The 21447-nt window shown below is 43.7% G+C and overlaps 1 protein-coding gene across 2 annotated transcripts in view; it reads right to left on the bottom strand.

The window, feature by feature from the left end:
• tjap1 (tight junction associated protein 1 (peripheral)) overlaps positions 1-4596 on the bottom strand; it is a 49525-nt gene extending 44929 nt beyond the window's left edge. For both annotated transcript variants that reach the window (XM_067236430.1, XM_067236431.1), the window contains exon 1: positions 4318-4596. The gene's annotated coding sequence lies outside the window, so the exon portion shown is untranslated. The remainder of the gene's footprint in view (positions 1-4317) is intronic.
• Positions 4597-21447: the final 16851 nt, after the last annotated feature.

The raw sequence follows: 21447 nt of genomic DNA, 5'->3' as shown, positions 1-21447 counted from the left end.
AAGACAACAAGGTATCCTTTATGAAATAACCACACAAAGTTTCCTAATGTGCAAAGGTAATATCCACAGTAGGTCAGACGAGAACGAAGGCAGTCCAAACTTAAGTATACAAAAATGGCTGCTAATCGACTAAATGCCAAGTGCCCATCGACATGAGTGAGGAACAACAAACGCAGGCCAAGCTAAACCTGGGCTTTGGGTAACTAGCTAGCTGGTATTTAACTTCTGTCTACTAAACAGTGGAGGATGTAGCGGTGGCATCGGGGTGAGAAAAGGGGAGGCTTACTGCAGCCGGGACACAGCCGGCCAGGCCTTGCAGCATTTCTATAATGAGATGGGTTCTTCAGCTCAACACCCTACTGCAGCTTGGCAGGACAGGCCCGACCAGACCAGGCATGCCACGCACGGCTAGGGGATCCCGGGGAGCTAAGCCTCCAGTGGAAAGCAGCTGGTGGCAGGCGCAGAGAGGTAGCCTTGTTAGGGCTGAGCCTGGAGCGAAGGCCTGGGCGACTCCTGTGATTGTAGGACTGTGTGTAAGGGATTAGCGTGCCCAGCCTCTGACTCACTCCCTTTCGCTCTCCGTCACCACTGGAGTTCACACAGAGAAGGTAAGCTGGGGGACTGACTGACGGAAGGAAGGTGAGGAGGTAGGACAGCGGGGGTGGGAGGGAAAGGCCTTCTGAATGCTTGTTGATTGTGTTCCTTGTGAAATCACGGCAGCTACCTCACGCTGTCCTTTATGCCACTTCACTTTGAACACTTGAATAATGTCCCATTTAATGCATGCTCACATACAAATAATTGTTTGGGGTTTTAGTATTGCTACACTAGTGCAGTGCCTGTGGTATACTGTATTATTGACTCTGACCGGTTGCTAGTCCTTCTTGTTAAACTGTCTGGGCATTCTCATGTGCATTTCCCAATTTCATATCAAACAGCAATTAGGCTAGCTGAATTTAACCTTTACAGTTGGCTATAGTAAGCCTACAACCCATTAGTCATGTGGGTAGCTAGCTCACTATTGCTGTTGGAATCAAGATCTACCTTTAAAAAAGGTACAAAGATTACCTTGAGGTAGTTTGCATTATGTGCCTTAGTTGAAGGTTGTTAGCTACATAACCCCGTTGTGAGCTAGCAAGACACAACTTCCTAAATACAGTGGCCCGTTTCCCGTGACAACTAAAGCACCTGACTAACATGGCAGTGTCGTACTGTAGGCTAAATCCTAAATTAACTAAATGTGCAACAGAGTTAGATCTATTCATTGTCACTCATTTTCCCACTTACCAAAGCATTTCATTGCACTCTGAATGCAGTCATGTTGAATGATACCAATTAAGCTGGGGCTGATTGCTTTTCAAGAGAGACAGAGTGCTCTTAATAAAGAAAACAGACTGCCCCCCTCTGAAGAGATGACCTTTCACTCAGGCATTTAAACAAGTTATAATGGGGAAACAAGTGACTTCATTAACTTTTGACAATACATGAGCATTACAGATGTGCCCAAGCCGGGAAGAGAGGAGGTGAAAATGGGACTGACAAGCGAATACATTCGGAAAAACAACAAAAACACAAAATAAACATGGCTTAAGATTAAAATCCAGACATTGGTCTTTGCTCTATCCAAACTGGGCCAATATGTTTAGATGCAATCACTAAATAGCTGATTTATGGGCTGAGGAGTAGCATATCTCAACACCATGGGTTCACCATTGTACCTTGCCCCTGTCTGAAACCAACCGGAAAGTAGTCCTATGTTGCAGCCAGGTCACAGATAATTTGATCCGGCCAACAAACAAACAAAGAAAGAGCCCTTCCAGGCTGACAATAGGACCGTGTGGCTGAAGGGTACATTTGCACAAGAATCGCATGGTGCTTTCTGAAGTGCATTCCATCCAAACGGGGGCAGACAGAGGGCGGCTAGACATGGTTCTGTGTTCCGAGAGGGGGAGACTCCCTTTCACCGGCCCGTTGGCTCTTCCCCTCTAGACACACACCCACACGTCATTTCCATGCGCTGGTAAGCAGTCTTTCGGAAGGCCATGATAACAAACATTCATTAAGAGATTACTGTGCTTACTGTGCAGAGACCGAAATGCCCCACAGTCTAGCCTGTTCAGAGCACACTCTGGATAAAGATGAATCCAGCAGGTCAGAGAAGTCTCAAAACCACCCCGTCGTCCTACTTGTTGGCTCTGCGATGTCTGGTCTATTTCCGAGCCTCAGAGACATAACATTTACTACAAACAATCTTGGATATGAGACTCAGTTATAAAGAGCATAAGACTCCCAAGCTAAGCTCTCCTCATTAACACACAAGTGCAACACCAATTTAATTTCCACAGAGTGGTGAACCGTTTTATTTTACAAGCTCTAATTACGAGGATCACCAAATCCATTTTAAAAGTCAAACGGCAAAACAGACTTGGAAAAGGAGGGTAGTTTGAGTCTCATTGGTCTCCTCTGCCAGCTGAATGCAATGATCTTTCCTGACAGCCATATCTGCCAACAATGTGCAATACGATTATGTCACAATGTATAAATCACTAAATCCATTGTTATACACCTGCCCTTATCATGCTAATTCACAAATCTCTGTCAATACCCAGACACACTTGACAGTATAATCTTCTTCCAAATCCTAATGCAAACACTCAAAACCGCCTATCCTAACCACTGACAAAAGCCAAACAGAGCTCTGCCTTATGATAATACACATCCAACTGGCACAAATGCTACATCATGTTTTCCTCATTTTGTTTTTTCTTTTCCGTTTCAAAAGCTCACAATTCTTCCTCCTTGATTTCTGGGGCGAGCCCGTGTTTCCCTGCCACCAACCCCAAACCTCCTAAGGGAGTGTCAGTGCCATGTTGGCAGTGGTGGGCACCACTCGTGAAGGGACGCTTCCACAGGCTGGCCGGCCACAGCTGTTAGAGATGGGTGGCAGCAGCTTCCACTCTGGGGAGAGTTGACAGGAGAGATGCTGAGTAGTGTTGACAGCTCTTTAGAGGCTGCTGCCCTCCCGAGACTGTCCCCACTCACTCGCCTGTAAGTCAGCCACTGTATGTCAGCCACCCCGCCCACACATGATAGCAGAATAGTCAAGTCCTGTCCACACTGAAGTCCCCATCAACATAGCTGTTGTCCATCAGGCAGGCAGACAAAAGCACTTTGGCTTGCATGGGTTTTAAATTGCGGGCAACTACCCAAAGAAAAAAGTAAGTTCAACACACTCATTGTGACAGATTGTAACACTGAGGGATAGTATCTTAATGTGGTCCAAGGCTTGATAAAGATTAGGATGGCAAAATGAAAGGACTATGTTTGACAGTCCTGTAGTTTTGTTACACCCCTGCCAAATAGCCAGAGACCCATTCCTGACATATTGTAATGAAAAATGTTCTCAAGCCAATCACCACAAACTCATAAATAAATAAATTAAGCCTCATATCACTTCACTTTGGCAAAACACACAGACTATTTCACACTGTGAAATAATCCCAAATGTACTTTCCAATGCTGATTCATAGATAGCTACATAACTGTCAAACGTTAGCAACATATCTTGGATCCTCTTGTCTGCAATTCTGAAGGGTAGATTATGAGACTAGATGTGTATGTCAGGAAACAAATTATAAAGGATTCATCGATTGGTGAAATGTTTATGGTTTAACACAATGACTAAAAGTGAATTCTAATCATTTTTCTTTTTACTTGATGGAGCAATGAAGCCTACTTTGTTGAGTCGACATTGTCTCTTCTGCTGCAAACTGATAGGCTATAACAGGTACCAAGATCAAAAGATGTGACGGCTACACGTCTATGACCGTGCAGACTGACACATTTAATTTGAACGCAATGTAGCCTACTTGTTTCAATGAGACAGCTCTGAAATGTCAGGCTTAACAACTTGCTGCCAGTGTCATCAATATTATTAAAACTGTGCATTTATCGCATGAGTCAAGTAGACTGGCACACATTGTCGATCTAGCTTGACGTACACAGCCTGCGGCAATGTCCGACTGCTAAATGATTTACACCCGCCGCAAATGATTTAGCAAATGTTGCTCGATAGCGAGTCTATTACAGCAAAATGATATAGGTTAATTGTTAGCCAGCTACTAATAAGGCTACAATTGAAAATATATTGATTTGTTTTGATTGATAGGTCTCGACAACGCATTCATGTGGGTTCTGTATCTGGCCCACTTCAAAGGAGGTGTGGATCGAATTCGGTTGTGAAATAATAGCCATCATCTAGTACGAGCAATTAAAATCATTCTCAATCTATAACCACATAATAATCGTTACACTTACCTCGTTGTATTCCTAACATTTATGAACGATAACGTAATCTCGAAAATCAGTGTCACAGCGGAAGACCGACTCGTTCCTCGTAATAAACTTTGTCCGTTCTTCTCTCAGGACGGACTGCACTGTGCAATTGCTCGCGAGGTTGTTCGTGCACGGCTACAATTCAATAATTATTTGAGCAAATGGAGCACTAAATACGTCGAATATGGTGTGAACGCATATAATTGCTACACATTTACCCACAAGAAGACTACTACTTTTTCAAACTAGATTTGAGATAGGTCTGCTCCCGGATAAAGTTGATCTCCAACCCGTTTCATCTATCGCCATCTTTACCCGCGGGGTACGATGGGTAATCCTTAGGAATCCCCACGTACTGCGCGTCCTGACGTCTGTTTGCCCGGGATCATGCCCGGGATTGTCTAGTAGGCAGGTGCATTTAAAGACTTTGTGTCAAACTTTGCCACTGCACAGTTAATTCGTAAGTGATTAGTGTTCTGTGTCCGTAGTGTCCACTTTGGAAAAACCTATTTGAGTCTGTCCATTGATTAACAATTTAAACAAACATTGACCACAGAAAAACAAGTGTGCAAAAGTGTAAAAACTGACAATGATATTGGCCAACAAATCAGAAGTAACTTACACTAAAGTTTTTTTTCACATTGTGTGCCAGAACAAAGAGATTAAAGAGGAGAGTGCTCCAGGGCACTCGGGGTTCATGGAGTGTGTGTTGCAGTAGGAGACTGCAGCAGCAGGTGGCAGTCTCAGATCCTGGTTGACATCAGTCAGTTTTCCTGCTGAGCCATGAGCACTATAGTCATACCGCTTCAGTCAGTCTCATCAATGAAATGTCTCTCTCCGGTATGCCCCTCCTGCTAGACACAACAAACTGACTCGATTGTTCCACAACGTCGGCACATCCATTGTGATCAACATCACTCTTCAACTGAATGACCAGATTCCAAAGGATTATGGACCAAGACACGACTGTCTTGATAAAAGACAGCAAGTATGTTAAGAATGTTTTGAATCACTGATGGAGTTAGCTAGCCTTTATAAATCTGTCATATATCCTTTGTGACAAACAGTTTAATTGAAATTCCTGTTGCTACATTTTCTTTATCCCTCTACATAACGCAGTGTCTGTGGATTGCTAGCCTATCTACGCAAGATGCCCCTCTCCTGACAGACCTAGCAGGAGGCTGAATACTAATGCTCTACCTGCCTGTCAAAGATGCAGACAGTCGACCCCAGAACAGAAGGCATAACACGTGTCATGCCAGAAGGGTCAGAGTCCACTGGCCCTGACTCCTTGGCAAGCCCTCCCCCCATGATGGACGGGAGAGTCAGCAAAGGAGGCCCCCATTTGCATGTGAGGTAGGGAGCTGAGGAGTAGAAGAAATGTAATCCACAGAGTCAGCATGAATAATTTCCACCCTCAACACCTGCGGAAATAAGCCAAGCGAAGCATTGTAGTCTGTGTGTCTCCTCATCAAACTCAATCCTACTCAAATCTGCTCAGGTGGGGGGGACAGTGTGCACATGTCTATACTGGGCCTGAGCAGAAGTGGGAAGTGGATTAGAAATTTCAATTACATAGTTGATCCATTGTTTATTTAAGCATATTTAAAGAGTTGCATGGGGAGATAAATCCGCTGCAAATGCAGGGCACATTTTGAACGTAAAACGTGCCCAAAACAAATGTTCATCAGAAGGGCATGACAGATTGTATTGTAAAATCTAACCACATCTAACTGCATGTGTTATGGTGTGCATGTTATTACAACAGTCACAGAGAAAGAGATTCACACTCAGGGCAGAGAGAGATCATAGTTACTTTCTCCTTACCCTGAGCATCTATTCAACCTGACAAATACACAATCAACACTTATCAATAGCAAACTCATTAACTAACATACTAACTAGTCTCCAATGACCAGTTCTATCGATTGGTGAGAGTTCTGTTGATTAGTGAATAACATAAGGACACAGGAAATCCCATTTTCCTCCACACCCTTTTACACAGGTACCCACAGACACACAACTATACACAGATCCACTGTTAAACTAAGCCTAAATTCTCAGATAAGGAATAACTCCAAACAAAAACTCAGAGTAATTCTTCTCTCAAGGGGACTAAAAGAAAATCTATACAATTCAGTAGAATGAATCAATCCTATAAAAGCTCAGTGCTATTGAGGCATACAGTAATGGGTGTTTGGTTAATTTACTTTGTATGATGAAAGCTGTAAGAAGCTCAGGAGGCCATAGCAGGATTTGTTTTTGCAACAATCTGTCTGAAATTACATTTGAAAGAGTTGATGTTGTGTGTAAACACACAGAGCTGTCAAGATCGGGGTTTGTGTTGCGTGGGCTGCGGTGCAATTTAACTCAACTTCCTCTGTAACTATAAAATAACACTGTTTCCAATTGAGTGAGACCTACTGTAATTGGTGTCTCAATTTGGGACTAAATTAATTATTTATACAAGACAATCCAATATGCCCACTTACTAAATCATAGGCTGGTTCAGATAGTGTGAAAGCAAATCCTAAAAGTGCACATAACAAATGTGATGAAAAATGCACCATGTTTTTTAGGTGAGGAAGAGTAGGGCTCACAAGAGCTGTGGCTGGCACCTCCTCTGTTCACAGCAGCAGGTTTAGCCCTGGGCTATGTTGTTTTGTACATTGTAGAGTGTTCCGGGCTGCTGGAAAACCCATTCGTGGCACAGCAGGAAAATCTGCTGCTCTTCCGCCTGGGTGTAGTGTGGCATGGCAGAGCTGCATGTCACTAATGTGGGCAGGGCAGTGCAGCCAGACCTGCGTTCTCTGCCCCCCACAGGGTTTTGATCCAGCGTCATATGGCTTACAAAACCAACATGTACTTTCCTCTTAAGGCGGAAGTGCAGCTAAACAGCTATCTGCAATCCCAGTCAGATAGGATGTTATGAATATCTGATCTTGAAAAAGGGGATATCTGTGAGGCTTTGATCTATGGTGTACATGGTGGGCAAGATCTGAGGCTTGGATGTGAAGGTTTTTGGAGGATGAATTTCACTTGAGATAAATAGGCAAAGTTATATGCAGGAGGGCAAAAGGCTGAAGTCTGCTAGATACAAAAGGAAGATCTTGTCATTGATGCATACGTCAGTCAATTGAATTGGACATGTGTAAAATATTTCTGAATAAATCAATACCGTTTCCCTTTCTTTATTTGTGATAGTACTGCTAACTACCACAAGGGGAGGGTAGGTAGCAATTATTGTCTCCTAAAGGTTTCCTACAGGAGACAATACTGAGTGTTCATCCGGTGACCTTACCCTTACTAGTTATACTGTAACCATCTGTCTTCATAAATTTACAAACTATACTAGATCAAATTGACACCTTAGTTTAACATTCTCAGGGGAAAAATCCTCAACATTCCCTCATTTAAGTTTATTTGTATATATTTCTACACAAACTAGACCATTGTTACATTTTGTGTGACCATTAAAGGCATAGTCACTGTATGATATTGAATATCTGTTTGAGTTTTTTTATGTAATTTTTATAGTAGTTGACAATGAGTGAAAACCTAAAATACAAAGAAATGTCACCCACCACACAAACACACGCAGACACATCACACACACAGTAATCACAGACTTAAAGTAAGGACAACCCTTACTTTAATAGATCATTATCTCTGCTTCAGTTACCCACACTGCTTAGGGCCTCATTCTGATGGAATAAAAAATGGCTTCCAACCGCTACCCCATCTAGAGGCAATTGAAACTCGGCGTGTGGGAGGGTTTAGTCATTATTAATCATTAAACAACAGTTTGCCTCTTACCTAAACTTATTGGTGATCAGCTATCTGCTCCTAATCAGCACCGCATTGTCCTGTGTGATTACACCAGTGCAGCTGTGAAGGTGCCTGCTTTCAGAAGATCCCTCAATCACCAGCGATGGGCCATTTTTAGAGATGATGATGACAGGTTGGCCCTTCTTGACAAGGATCCCCCCCCCCTTCTGTAAATCTAGTCATATATCCCCCCCCCACCCCAACACCCACCCCACCCCTACTTCTCTATTCCCCTTCCTCCCCAATATCTATCTATACAGTAGCCTACTTCTTCACCTGTTTGGCAGTAGATTAGCAGTAATACACTGCTGGGAGTAGTAAGACAATGTCCAGTTTAAATCCAGCTGGTCCCGAACAATGCTGAGTCCCATCTCTGCCATCTCCTGCAATGGAAGCTATTGCAAGTATGTCCATCAGTTTGGTGAATGACTCCCAACTCCCTGCAGCTGTTGTTGTCATTATGCTGTTACAATGCTTTTTATTTTAGACAGCCTTCAGTGCTTTTCTCTCCCTGATGCATCGATTACGACACTCTTGGGGGCAAGGTCCAGATAAGGCCAGGTTCTACAAGCAGCGCGTTGGTCAGCATAATGGAAGCTGTCCATATCAGAAGTAGTTAGATGTTCCATCGAACATAGGTTAGGTGCTGCGCAGTGTGCATGCTCGTGCTTGTGCGTGCATGTGTAGGAGCAGCATGGAAGATGACAGCACGGGTATAAATGTAATCTCATGGAAGTTTCGACTTCAAAGGCAAAGTGTCCCACGTCTGACTTGAAATAGCGACACATTTCATCACCCCCTACCCCCAACCCAACAACCCCCCTCTACTGATCTTGAATCCTTCCAGGGGCGGTGAGAGACAGGGACAAGAGCAACTACCAAACTCTGTGAGGAAAACACAACACAAGCCGTATACCCAGGTGACAGATATATGAATCCATAAAAAATGAAATGAGAAGTGCTTAAAGATTCATTTTCTCATCATATTACATGAATATTATCATGAATCATAGATTATTATTGTCTATGAATCATAGATTATTATTTCTCCATCATACTACGCTGTCTGGTGTGGCTACAAAAGGCTTTTCATGGCCTTATCTGCTGAGGGATTTTAATGGAACCTGTCCTTTTTGAGGGTGTTGTTTTTCACACATATGGTGTAAATGGTAGGAAGGAGAGGGGAAAACAGTCATGTCCCAAGGAGATGAGATGGCAGTTAATGCTAATGGAAGGTGTATGCTGAACACTGAGTGAGTCACACCTGCTGGCCCCATTTACTGAAGGCAAGAATATAAAATGTCATATCTTTCAAATCTTCCCGACCAGATTTTGACCAGGTTCCTTTGAAGATTGTTCAGTTTTTTTCTTCTTTCTTCTCTTTTGTGTGGTCACACAAAGTCGAAGAATGGGTCGACCAAACTGTAGATGACAAAACAAGATGGTCAATTAGCAGCCTCGATGAGCCGTCTTCTCAGAGATGGTAAAAAAGAAAAAGCCTAAAGAGAAAAGGGAGCGAGAATTACCAATTGTCATACTTCTGACAGAAGTCAGAAGCGAAATCTAAAACATCAGTCCATCTTCAATCATCCTGAAGCCTTTTACTGAGGCCACTGGTGCACTTGCACTGAACCTTGTTTCCATTTCCAACGTCATGATTGATACTCACTCTTCTGAGGCGTCTCCCTCCTTCCCTCTAGTCCGGTGTCAAGTGTACAGTTATTAAAGGAGCCCTTAGTCTGATGGTGATGCAGGGGTGTTGTGGGGGAGGGGCAGGGGGTGTTTGGGAGGGAGGGTGGGGATAGGAGAAGCCTGAGAAGAGGAGCACCTCTCAGCGCTCTCTTCGTCCACCTTGAAATCTGGCACTCCTTTTAAATAGCTAGTGGGGGTATTTTTAAAGGGAAACATCAGAGGTCTGACATGTGAACTGGCTGACAAGCTCACGTCGACTCAGAGACGAACCTTTGACTCAGACTCTCGGTGTGACGGTCTGAGGTAATGGTGAGGGGGGTGAGGCGATTGGGGGAAGCGGGAGAGGAGAGAGAGGGAGAGGAGAGAGAGGGATAGGAGTGGCGCGAGGGCGGTGGTGGTGACAGTGGCTCCTCTTCTACAGTTTCGACTGAATGTTACTTCTATCCAGGCAGGGTAAAGAAATCAGGGCAATAGCACACTCCCCCTCACCACCACCCCCCGCAAGGAGACATCAATGCCTCAATAGCGATCATACTGCAAAGCCATCATTTACTACGTGGATCGTAAATTAATAGGAGGCAGAAAATATCTGTTTCAGGCCAGGAGGGTAGATGAAAGTTAAACCCTGAGACGAAGCGCTGAGTTACATGTTATGAAAGAACAACATGCAACACCAGTCCAGATAGAAGGTGAATGGTGTTAGATTTTTTATTTTTCCTTTTACTCATCTTTATTTCAACACACAGGTCATGGTGGGTATATCTAAAGCTCTCAACTCTTTCTCTTGTTTTCCGACACCTGGCTATCACTTTGCAGGGAGTGAAGTCAGACCTCTCTAGTACTTATTCCTTGGTGTGTTGTACATAATTTTTCTGAGGAGGTTCTGATTCTACTGAATAGTATATAATTAATGGACTCCATGGAATGGGGTGCTCAAAGGAAACATCTACAATATACAAACATTCCCAATCAAGGGAAGACAGCAGAACTTCCTGTCTGTTTAAAAAAATTAGTGAAATCCATGAAATGTTTGTTGTTGTTGCACCTATGGGAGCTATCTTCCCTTGCACTGGAAATTGCACTGATTTATTGTCTTGCTGTACAGGGGCAGGCTTTAAACATCCTTTTCTTGAACATTTTCTTCTCTTTGCTGATGTGGTAAAGGGAGTGAAGAGGCTCTAATGATACATTCATAAAAGGCTGCAGGGTCCCCTTTGCTCGCTTTTCTAAAGGAAGACTCCAACAAAGGTGTTAAATCTCTCTCGGAATCAATGAAGGAGAGTGGGCGTATTGCGGAAAGGATATTTTTTCAAGACAAAAAGAGTCAAACACCGGGATTAAACCCCACATTTTATTCAAATAAAGCCACAAAGTGCAATTCCCACTTCAGCAAAGATAGTGCACAGCATTTTGAGTTTAAATGTGTCAGTTTGTCTCTGAAAGGAAGGGAATAAAAAAAATACAAGGAGTCAGGCTGGCTGTGTGAGTTCCATGCCGGAATACATATGATCAGTTTTGTGTATTTTGATCACAAACATGATGTGTGGTGAAGTGTCTCTGTGGGACTCAACTAGCCAATTGTTAAATATATCAAATAAGTATGTGAAACCTTTGAATCAATGGTGGAAAACTATTGCCTTTAATTGGGTCCCTCACCATGCAGTATTCTCGTTTTAACCTTGTAGGCCTTCACGATGCTTGAATTGGTCTGTACAGCCTCACTTTTTTCAATGCCTTGTAATTGCACACCATTGCAATTATGGTAATAAGTGTGTGGGCATCCAAAGCATAGTTGGTGGAAGCGTTGCCCTGGGTAATATGGCTTTTTGAGGCTGTTAAATCTACCCTTTAATAAGCACATTAGAGAAAAAGTCTGTGAGGTTTGTGTTGTATCGTTAAACCATGGCAAAACATTCATTGTAACACCCAAAACCCTGACAATCTATAAAATATGCAGCACATTCCGACCTTTACACTCATGGAAATGTTATGAGCTTCTAGCCCAGCAAACTTGTTTATTTGTCATTTATATTTAAATACATAAGCTGTTTGCATGATTAAATTATTTTACCAGTTTTCATTGTGTGTAGTCGTGAACAAAAACACACCATGCACACCAAAACCTTTCGGACTGTCAGGGAAGCTATTATCTTAGCCCCCTTTGCTGTAGTTTTCAACAACAATGCAGCACAGAGGTTTTCTCTTTCCTTGTAAAAAGGCAAAACATCTCCATTAAAGCCTCAGAGCAGGTTCTCTAAGGCCTCAAACAGAGGCTCTAATAGGGTCTCTCAACACTAGACAGCCAGGTTGCTGGTTTGATTCCAAGGCATACCTTTCTCATCACCACTCAGCAGGTATTAATAATGCAGGCTGATCGTGCCCACTGTAATGTCCAAGGTGGATCAGTTGTCGGGCCCCCATGGACTATAATGGCTGTTCACAGGACAACCAGTTGCTACTGTACTCCACTTGCATACATTGCTCCCTGCCTCGCACTGTCTAGTGGTGTCTACCTTTCCAATGTACAGAAGTACATTTGTATTTCATGTTGGCTGAAGACAGCCTTGAAAGCTGGGTAACCTCTTTCTTTAGAGGTTACATGGCCCCAGCAACAACCATCAAATGAATCATCAGAGGAAAGTGAAAGGTTTTCAATGAGATTCAGTCAGGAAGTCTGCCATCTTGTAATCTGGTACCTCTTTTACTTTCTGACGATTTTAGTCTTTTTGATAGCAGAATAGACCTTAAATCAGCATGGCATATTGAACTTTGGAAGCCTGAGAGCAGAACACATGTTGAACATAGTTATCATTGGTCAGTGGACAAAAAGACAACTGTAGCTTTCTGCTCTGAATAAAGTTGGAATTATTAATTGGACAAAGTGATATCCAGTGTCTCCAGGGGAGGCTTGTGGGCTGAACGGCTGCCGTCTTGGAGGCCAAGCGTGTCTGTGTTTGTCCTCAGAGTGGAATGGCGCATGTTGGGGTGAACAGGTCAAACACACCATGTTCATCAATCAGACTGTTTGTCTCTTTGTTGGAGGAGTATGGTCTCCAGTTACTCTCCACCAACTGCCCTGGCCTCGCCACTAGCACGGAGACCACACGTCCTTCCTCACACACACACACACACACGCGCACACACACACACACACACGTGTACACAGACACACTGCTGCACACGCATGCTGTGCATCGAGGCATACACACAAATTCACATACGTACACACCAGCATATGCAAGTGCAAACCGTCAAACAACGTGAACACACAAGCATCCTTCAAACCTATTTAAAAACTAATTAGTCCCAGTGAGCACTGCAAACATTGGATATAGCAGAACTATCCATTGCTCAGTCTGCTAAAATTGTTTCCCATATCCAGCCTATTGTTCTGTGAGCATTTCCTGGAATTTCACAACTCTCTATGTTGCCCTTAAACCCCACATAAATACACATTAGCATCCAAACACACAGACAAAGACATGCATGCTTTGGGAAAACCCTCCAATTGGTCATGGTGAGGACATAATGCACAAGGCACTTGGGACAAGCTTATGAGGACTTAAGTGCTTATGGATGATCGGTGAGGCCTGAAGTAGTTCTGGAGGTATAACACAACCATTGCACGTAACATGCCGCAGGAAAAAGATTGTACTGTATGTCGGCCATCCCGGGAACTCCGGTGTGCACAGTCTCCACAGGCTTTCCTCCCAGCAACCCTCAGCTGCTTCGGGTCAAGGCTAGTATGGGTGAGGAATGTTTGTTGTCTGCCCCTCCCACAATTCAGCCCCCCATTCTCATCCCAAGATAAACAGGCAAGCAGACCAGGTGCCTCAGGGAGTCGGTGATGGTTGAGGAGGTGTGTGTGTGTGGGGGGGGGGGGGGGGGGTCGGGAGGAGGGTTGGAAGGTGGTAGTGTTGGTGGGGGGCATCTCGGTCATATTTGAGTGTCACTCAATACCTGCAGCCATCAAGGTCTCTTCATGTTGACAGATGCCCCCCTCCCAGCCCCCCCCCCCCCCCCCCCCCCCCTCCCTCCATCGCTCTGCATTGTGTGCAGATTACTTGCACTTAGGGGGAGAAGGCTTCTCGCAGCTGCACACACCACGCGTCTCATTCAATAGGCTCTACTTCTCAACCCCCCCGCCCCCCTTGAAGGGCGGCTGTTTCAAAGTGGTCCGATGGGCATGGTCGGATATAGACCCAAACCCCCCCACCCCCCATCACCCCCACCGACCCTCTCCCTATCCATCGTAACAATGAGCCTTGAGGATTTGGTTACGACAACCAGGCCAAGCCCCCTGGGATGCGGCCCCACCTCTGGTCATTTGGTAGGGTGGGGATGGTGGGAGGGAGGGAGGGAGGTCAACCATATTGGCCATGGTGCAGCAAGGGTGGTTGGGTCTTTGCCACCTGCCCTGCCCACCTCCACAGATTGAAGCAGGGAATCCCAGCTATGGAACGTTAATTCTCCGTGGCTGCTTGTGAGGTAGGAGGGGTGGGGGGGGGGGGGGGGATGGAAGGTGTTAATGACTGGCACTATCTTCTTACAAAACAAACGTCTTTAAAACACATAGGAGAGAAAGCAAACTACCTTGGCCTCACAAGACACAGCTGAGGTGTGTAAAGTATTACCTGTACTCAGTGGGTCTGCCGTGTGTGTGTGTTCATTCGCTTTATGTTACTCTGTTGGGTTTCAGTGAACAAGGTTGGTACAGTTGCACCTTAACCATAAGGCTTAACAATCTGGAAACAGACGAGTAGTCTCACATCTGGAAGATTGAGAAAGCTTGGTTTTTCCTTTTGAGAGACCGACTAAATGTAATGAAAAGGGTTTTCTGGCATTAATTCCTGGAATCAATTATTGCAGTCATTACTATGTTGAAGAAAATGTTTACACTTCCGAGGAACAAAGGGAGAGTAAAGGGGGGGGTGAAGACCTTAGAGTGTCCCAACCCCCCACAGATGCAGGTTCGGCCTTCTAATCACAGCTTCATTTAACACTGCTGCAAACACATTCTTTGCCAAAGCACTTGGCAACAGAAAACACCTGGGTCCCCCTTCATACACACACACACACATATACACAAACATCACACTCAAGCGCTGATACAGTACAAGAGTGTGGCCCATAGGATCAGTCCACCAAGGGAGAGGGGGGAGGAGAGAGGGTGTGAAGTGGGGCGGGCGCGTGCGTCTCCTTGTCTTCTATCTGGAGGGTGGGGGGGCACAGCCTCCTGCAGCTTGTCTGCAGCTCGCCACTCACTAAAATAACAAGCCAGCGTGTGTGTGTTTGACGCCTGGACACACTTCAAGGACAGAGGGCTCCACCGTGGACTGGCCGACTGGAGTAAAAGTGCACACAAAGGACTCTCTTTTAAAAACCTTTTCGACATTACAATTGCAGAAGACAAAGAGTGCTTTTTCAAAAGAGGTAAGAGGTTCATTCATGAAAACAATGTTGAGTTGAGTGACTGTAAATGCTGTAAGCCACGTGTACTTCACAGAACGTGTGGAACTGAGTTGTGCTATTAAGCTACTTGTAAAGGTCAGTCCAATAGTACCTGTCAGCCTATGAGATTGCAAAATTCTCAAGTGCTTAAATTTTATACTTTTTCTAGCTGTATTAACATTCAGTCCCACTCTTTCCTGCCCAGTGGATACAGTATTCTGCAACATTTATTGCCAGAGTTGATTTGTATTCGTGCCGAAGAGACTTGCTCTTCTTCCTTTTGATTTGCTGTCAAGATCAAAAGCCATGTGCAAAGCAAATGTGCTCTGTTCCGAAGACAAAGTTCAGAGGCCAGTAAATCTACATCATAAATACCTGGACTTCCTAATAAATGGCTTACTGTACTCTCTCTGCCAGTCTCTGGCACTGGCAATGCATTCTCTGGAGTCAGACAAGAGGGCATCGCACCACACACACTCTGCTTGACGCAGACAGGTGTGTGTGTATCTATGTATTTAGAAGACAAGAGGGCAGAGAATCATACATTTGTAAGACCATTACTGGAATTGAGTAGTTTTCTTTCTTTTCAAAATGATATGAGATGAAATAATATGACATGGCCAGTTCCTGTGCTTGGTAGTTATTGTCTTAGAAATGTTGTCTTTGATTTATGTCTGTCATTAACACCCCACACTGACAAGTTAGACACATCCACAGAAATCTTAGAGATGAGTATCAGGCTTACTTAGACGCGACACATTCAAGCAGACATCTGCCAATGCTTCATCGCTTCTACATTTCTGGCTCTGATAGTAACATTCTCCTGTGCCACTATCTGCCGACACAGTTACACAGACACTGTTCCAGTTATCTGCTGCCTTCTTTCTCTTACAGACTCTTGGTCATCATTTGTAGGCCCTGGTGATTCGGGTAGTTGATGTAGTTTCAGGTCTTGGGTTCCCTGCCCATCACTGTTAGAGTCAGACTTTTAAGAAATGGTTATAACATTAGCTTGATGACAATGGAGGAGGGAATGCATTGTCAGCCATTAGGGTCCATTTACCCAATAAACTGGCAATATGTATACAAATACGTAATCCAAAAAAGAAAAGAAAACATAATGGGAAACCCCTGACAGAAAAAACATTTTATTCTCGCTTGCTGCCCTAAACATCAGCAGCACTGGTCCTCTGTTGCTTAGGCAACTGTTGGCGGCTGTGGAGATAAACTGTGTTAGGCTGGATTTCTAGTAACCAGATTACAAGCCTCCTAGTTTCACAGTATGTGAGAACCCTTTAAAGCCTTTCTTGTAAAGAAAACGTACACATTTACAGTGCACAAACCAAATATTTATGCCAATATTTGTATTGTTTAGACAAGCTTTTGTTTTCCTAGGCCACTGTGTTTTTCCTTTGGCTATAAAACAGCAGAATGATTCATGTTAAAGGAGGCCAACATTGCCTGTGTGTAACAACCCTGTGAGTAAAAGCACAGTGCGTAACAAGACAGGCCTGAACAGTTCGATACGTAGTATGAATGAGGAGGAAATTAGATCCGACATCCATGCAAGGACAGGCCTGCAAGAGCACGTCACAGGGAATGTTACTACTTTATTTGGGTTTGGTGTGTTTTTTCTCAATACCGTTGCTTTGGTTATGTCTGGTGGACGAGATGTGAGCTTGACAAACAAATTCAAATGTTCCTGGGCTTTACACATCTAATCGTGGCACTCACTAATGAAGCTGCTGAAAAACAAGAAGGTGGGGTGTCAATGTAAAGTAGAACTTCTTGAAGGGTTCAAGTTTCTTGATTATTTTTATATAGTGAACGTTTACACGCAAAAAATCCATTGTTGATAGAGACAAGACATTCTGCAGGACAGGGCAGTTGCATGAGAAGGAGGTCTGGTATGTTTTTTCCCCCAAACTGATGTGATAACAGTGTGTGAGAGAGTGTGGGAAAACGAACATATCGGCTTCTCTCAGGCCCAAATATTTCAAGTTGAAGCCATGAAAGTTCCTCTTTGCTGTTTCTTTCACAGGGAAAATGAAAGTGGGACACACAATGTGTTTCCAATCAGAACTGAAGCAGGAAACCGCACCATATATCAGACAAAGGCAATTGTTTTGTTCCAATTAACTTGCAGCTGATTACAAAAAAACAAAAACAATGTGAGAATTAACATTTGGAAACATTTCATGTTTTAAAGAAAATGCATTAAAAACACAAAATGCCAACAAAGCCACGCTCCTCCCAAACTAATCATTATGTTTATACAATGCATTGCAGAAAGCCATAACATTAGCAATTTTCTAAATTGCATCATTGAAATATAATGACTGCCATTTTGTATTCAGAGGCATTGCCAGCCTTATTGAATCAAATTATAAGGGCAACCATATATCATCTGAAAGCTGAGAACTCATTATTTTGTTGCTGATTTTCCAAGCAGATGTGTCATAATCATCCTGTCTTAAAAGAGACTTTCACAAATGTAGACATCGCTTTACCCGGTCGGGTGGGTAGAGTAATGGGAAGGCCATTATCCCAGTATAAACATACACACACAGGCTGGCAGGCTGGCAGGCTGGCTGGCTGGCAAGCTTGCAAATAGGCGGCAACAGAGACGGCAACAGTTGAGTGCATCTCAACATTCATCTGAATTGAACAGAGAGGCAGCCAGGCACACAACAGTACAGATGCTGTTCTATGTTTATTCGAGTGAAGTGGAAGTCCTTGAAGTGTCACATTGACAAGTGTGGACTAGCAGAGATGTCCATTTGATGACAGTGCTCCCACCGTAGTTTGCCGGCTCAACCTTCCAAATATGAGTTGTTTTGTAGGAGGAGATTGCAGTTCCTTGAATTTAGTGGTCCAGGGTAATGAGCTTACTCTTACTATGTGCCTTAAGCAGAAATGAATGCAAACACATCAACTAAAGATACATAAACACACAGACACATGCGCACACACGCGCATGCACGCACGTATGCACACACACACACTCTCTCTCTCTCTCCCTCTCTCCCCCTCTCTCTCTCTCCCTCTCTCCCTGCAGGCAGCCAGCCTGGACACCGCTGAATAAAAGCACACCATAGACACACAGTGAAGCAGTATGCGCTTCACAACAGCAAGTCATGCAGGCATGTAGATGCCTGTCTTCCCAGGCACACAGCAGTGATATTGTAGAGATAATCCCCTGAAAAATGATCCTTTTCTGGCTTTAGCCTGCAGAGGAACGTGTGGGCACAGCAGCCCTCCAACCTAAGGCGCTGTCGCTACAGCAACAGCCTTCCTCTCCACCATCTCTATTCCATGCTGGAGCCTCTCAAGAAGGGGCAGAATATCAACAAACACACAATGAGGCCTGATTGATTTCTAATCTTTCCTTCCAACTGAATAGAACAGATATCAAAAGGGCCAGTGGCAGAAATCTAACATTCAAACATGTAGTCTGAGTGAGTGGTGGGATCTACTGTAGCTGAGGTGTAATGCTGCTTTACTTGTTATTAGTGCTGAAATAGTTGATCATACTTAATATCAAGATATATATGAATATTTATAATATTCTCACTGAAGATTGTATAATTTGTGAATTCTGAAGAACCAATTAAATATGGCATGGCTGTGAAAACATAATAATGCAAAATGTTTGCAGTGTAAAATGCATTTGTTTCATGTTACCTGTTAATTGTATTGAATTTTGTCTGAATATTCCCACTAAGGAAAAATGACAGAGAGGTGAAAATTACATTGGATCTGTTCCTGTTGAGTTGATGGCTGTCTGATGACTATGTTAGGGGGGATGTAAATGGAGCCTGTTTCTTTAAGAGCTGGTCTGTAGTCAGGTTTGTGTTGTTAAGTGGGGAGGTGGATCCCTCCTTGTCTTTCTCTCTCCTGCTTCTGTTTCTCTGACAGTCTTTTTGATCGACAACACTCTCCATATTGCTTGCCGGCTCCTAAACATTTGTTTTTGGGATTAGCTGAACTCTTTGTGCTTTATTTGATATTTGATGGTGCATGTGGCCACATTTGCTCTACCTGAGGTTCCGTGGTGACCACCTTCAGCTCAGGTGTGTAGCACATGTACCGTGTAATGTTCCTGTGTGTGCATCTGTGTGCGTCATAGAGATTAAGGGAGAGTGTTTGTCAGAGATAGAGAGATACCCTGTTGGTGATGAGAAAAGAGTGAAGAGTGAAGAAAGAGATGCAGGGAAATTGGAACCCACTAGGCCATGGCACATCATATCCTGTCTGGACATCCAGAAATAGTTGGTTTTACAGTATTGTTGCATGTGTGTGAAGTCGGAATGTATTTTGAAGGCAGGAAAGTCTGTCAGTCTACATCAGACACTAAATGATCACAGTTAGACTCAATTGCCCTAAATTGGCTGTGTTTTGATGATGGGAGCTACCAGCAGTGTTAGTTGGCACAGTGGTGTTTTAACACCTGTATAGAAATGATTGCTACCATCGTAGGTGGTCTGACATTCTATTTTCATAATTTCATTGAACAGTAATGTTAATTTTTCACCTCCCTTATTTTGAGAGGTTCAGTATTACAGAGGCTGGTTTCACTTTCAGTACAGAACATGGAACAACAGCAAAACATGGAACTTCTCATAATTGTATCAAATCTGTCACAGGAAAACCAAACTCTCACTCTGCCATTTCATGCTGTACTGTAGTTACAAAACCTTATTGACAGTTGACACTCATGAATCAACATACAGCAGACAATTGGCACCACTGCCAATTTAGCGCATCCTTTTGAACACAAATGTAAAATATACATTTAGGATATAAATGTGTTTAATTACTTTTATGTCAATTCTTACAAGCACACACTACACAGTGATAACCAGAAAAGGTGGTTGAGTGATGTGTTAAAAGCAATGCATTCGGATGGAGACAAAGGAGCGTTTGGATAGGTTATTGAACTCAGTCATAATTACTTTGAAATCAGGAATGTGGTGTCTGGCATTGGACTCCGTCAGCTGCTCAAGCTGTGAAGCTCCAGGGACATCCCTCACACCTTGGTCCCACACAATACATGTGCAAAGAGGAAAGGGACCTACAACATACCTTTGAGGAACACACGAGAGACATGCTACATTTATCTCCAAAGGAGGACCATGGGAAACAAGGACAGTTCAAACTCAGTGCCATGATTGACAAAGACATGGGAGAATAGGGTTAAGAATGTCTCTGTGGACATTTCTTCATATACACGGGACACCTATCTACATGTTCTATATTTGTATGGGGGTTATTACAAAATGTTCACGTCTGCACATGAGCTTGGACACACACTCTAGGTGATAATTGACGTGGAATCCAGAGCATCAAGGACAATGGGCCGCAGCAGTTGAATGTGGCGTGACAGAGAAAGACTCCTATTATGGACGTTGAAGCTGCTCTCGGGTTTCACGTTCAAAGCCTTGTCAGTGTGTGCTCTCATTAGCAAGGTGAGGAGAAAGCTGCATCAGACCACAGCAACAGGAACAGGGGGGGAGGCACAGTTGTTGTCCGGCTGCCGGATTCAAAACCTCCATCTCAACAATCCCGGAATGACAATTGAGAGATTACCGGGCAGGATATGAAAAGTCCAGCCAAGGATAGACTGTAAGGAATAGACCGCCTGGCCCCCCCTAACCCCCCGCCCCCCCCCCCCTCTCTCTGCTTCCCACTAGTCCAATTCTTGGGAGAACTTGAAAGGTTAACTTAAAGATTAATTGAAAAGTGAGGTCGGCACCTTCATCTGAATAAGATCTTTAGATTGACCTGGGTATGGATGATTGCCAGGTGGACATCAAAAGTTCTAGTTCAAGTGCAGTGGGGGGTCATGTCAACATGATATACTCGAGTCATTGCATACTGTGGTTTTCCTAATGGTTTTAGCAGTCTTCTTCTTAGAAGAGAAGCCAGAACACACCATGCTCTTTTACCTTACCAAGAAAAGCAACAGAAGTATGTAAGGGACACCTGAGCTAAAAGCTCATATATGTACTTGTATCTGTAGCGTCTGAAATAAACAATTGAATTTGACAGGAGAAGAGTGATGTAGGAGTGGTGCGGTCTTGTTGAATATGTCCAACGTAAAAGATTCATGATGCTTCCTAAATTATGAAGAGAGTGTCT

This window comes from Osmerus mordax, chromosome 5 (genome assembly GCF_038355195.1).
Source record: "Osmerus mordax isolate fOsmMor3 chromosome 5, fOsmMor3.pri, whole genome shotgun sequence".
Lineage (NCBI taxonomy): Eukaryota > Metazoa > Chordata > Actinopteri > Osmeriformes > Osmeridae > Osmerus > Osmerus mordax.
This window is presented reverse-complemented; position numbering and strand designations above follow the sequence as displayed.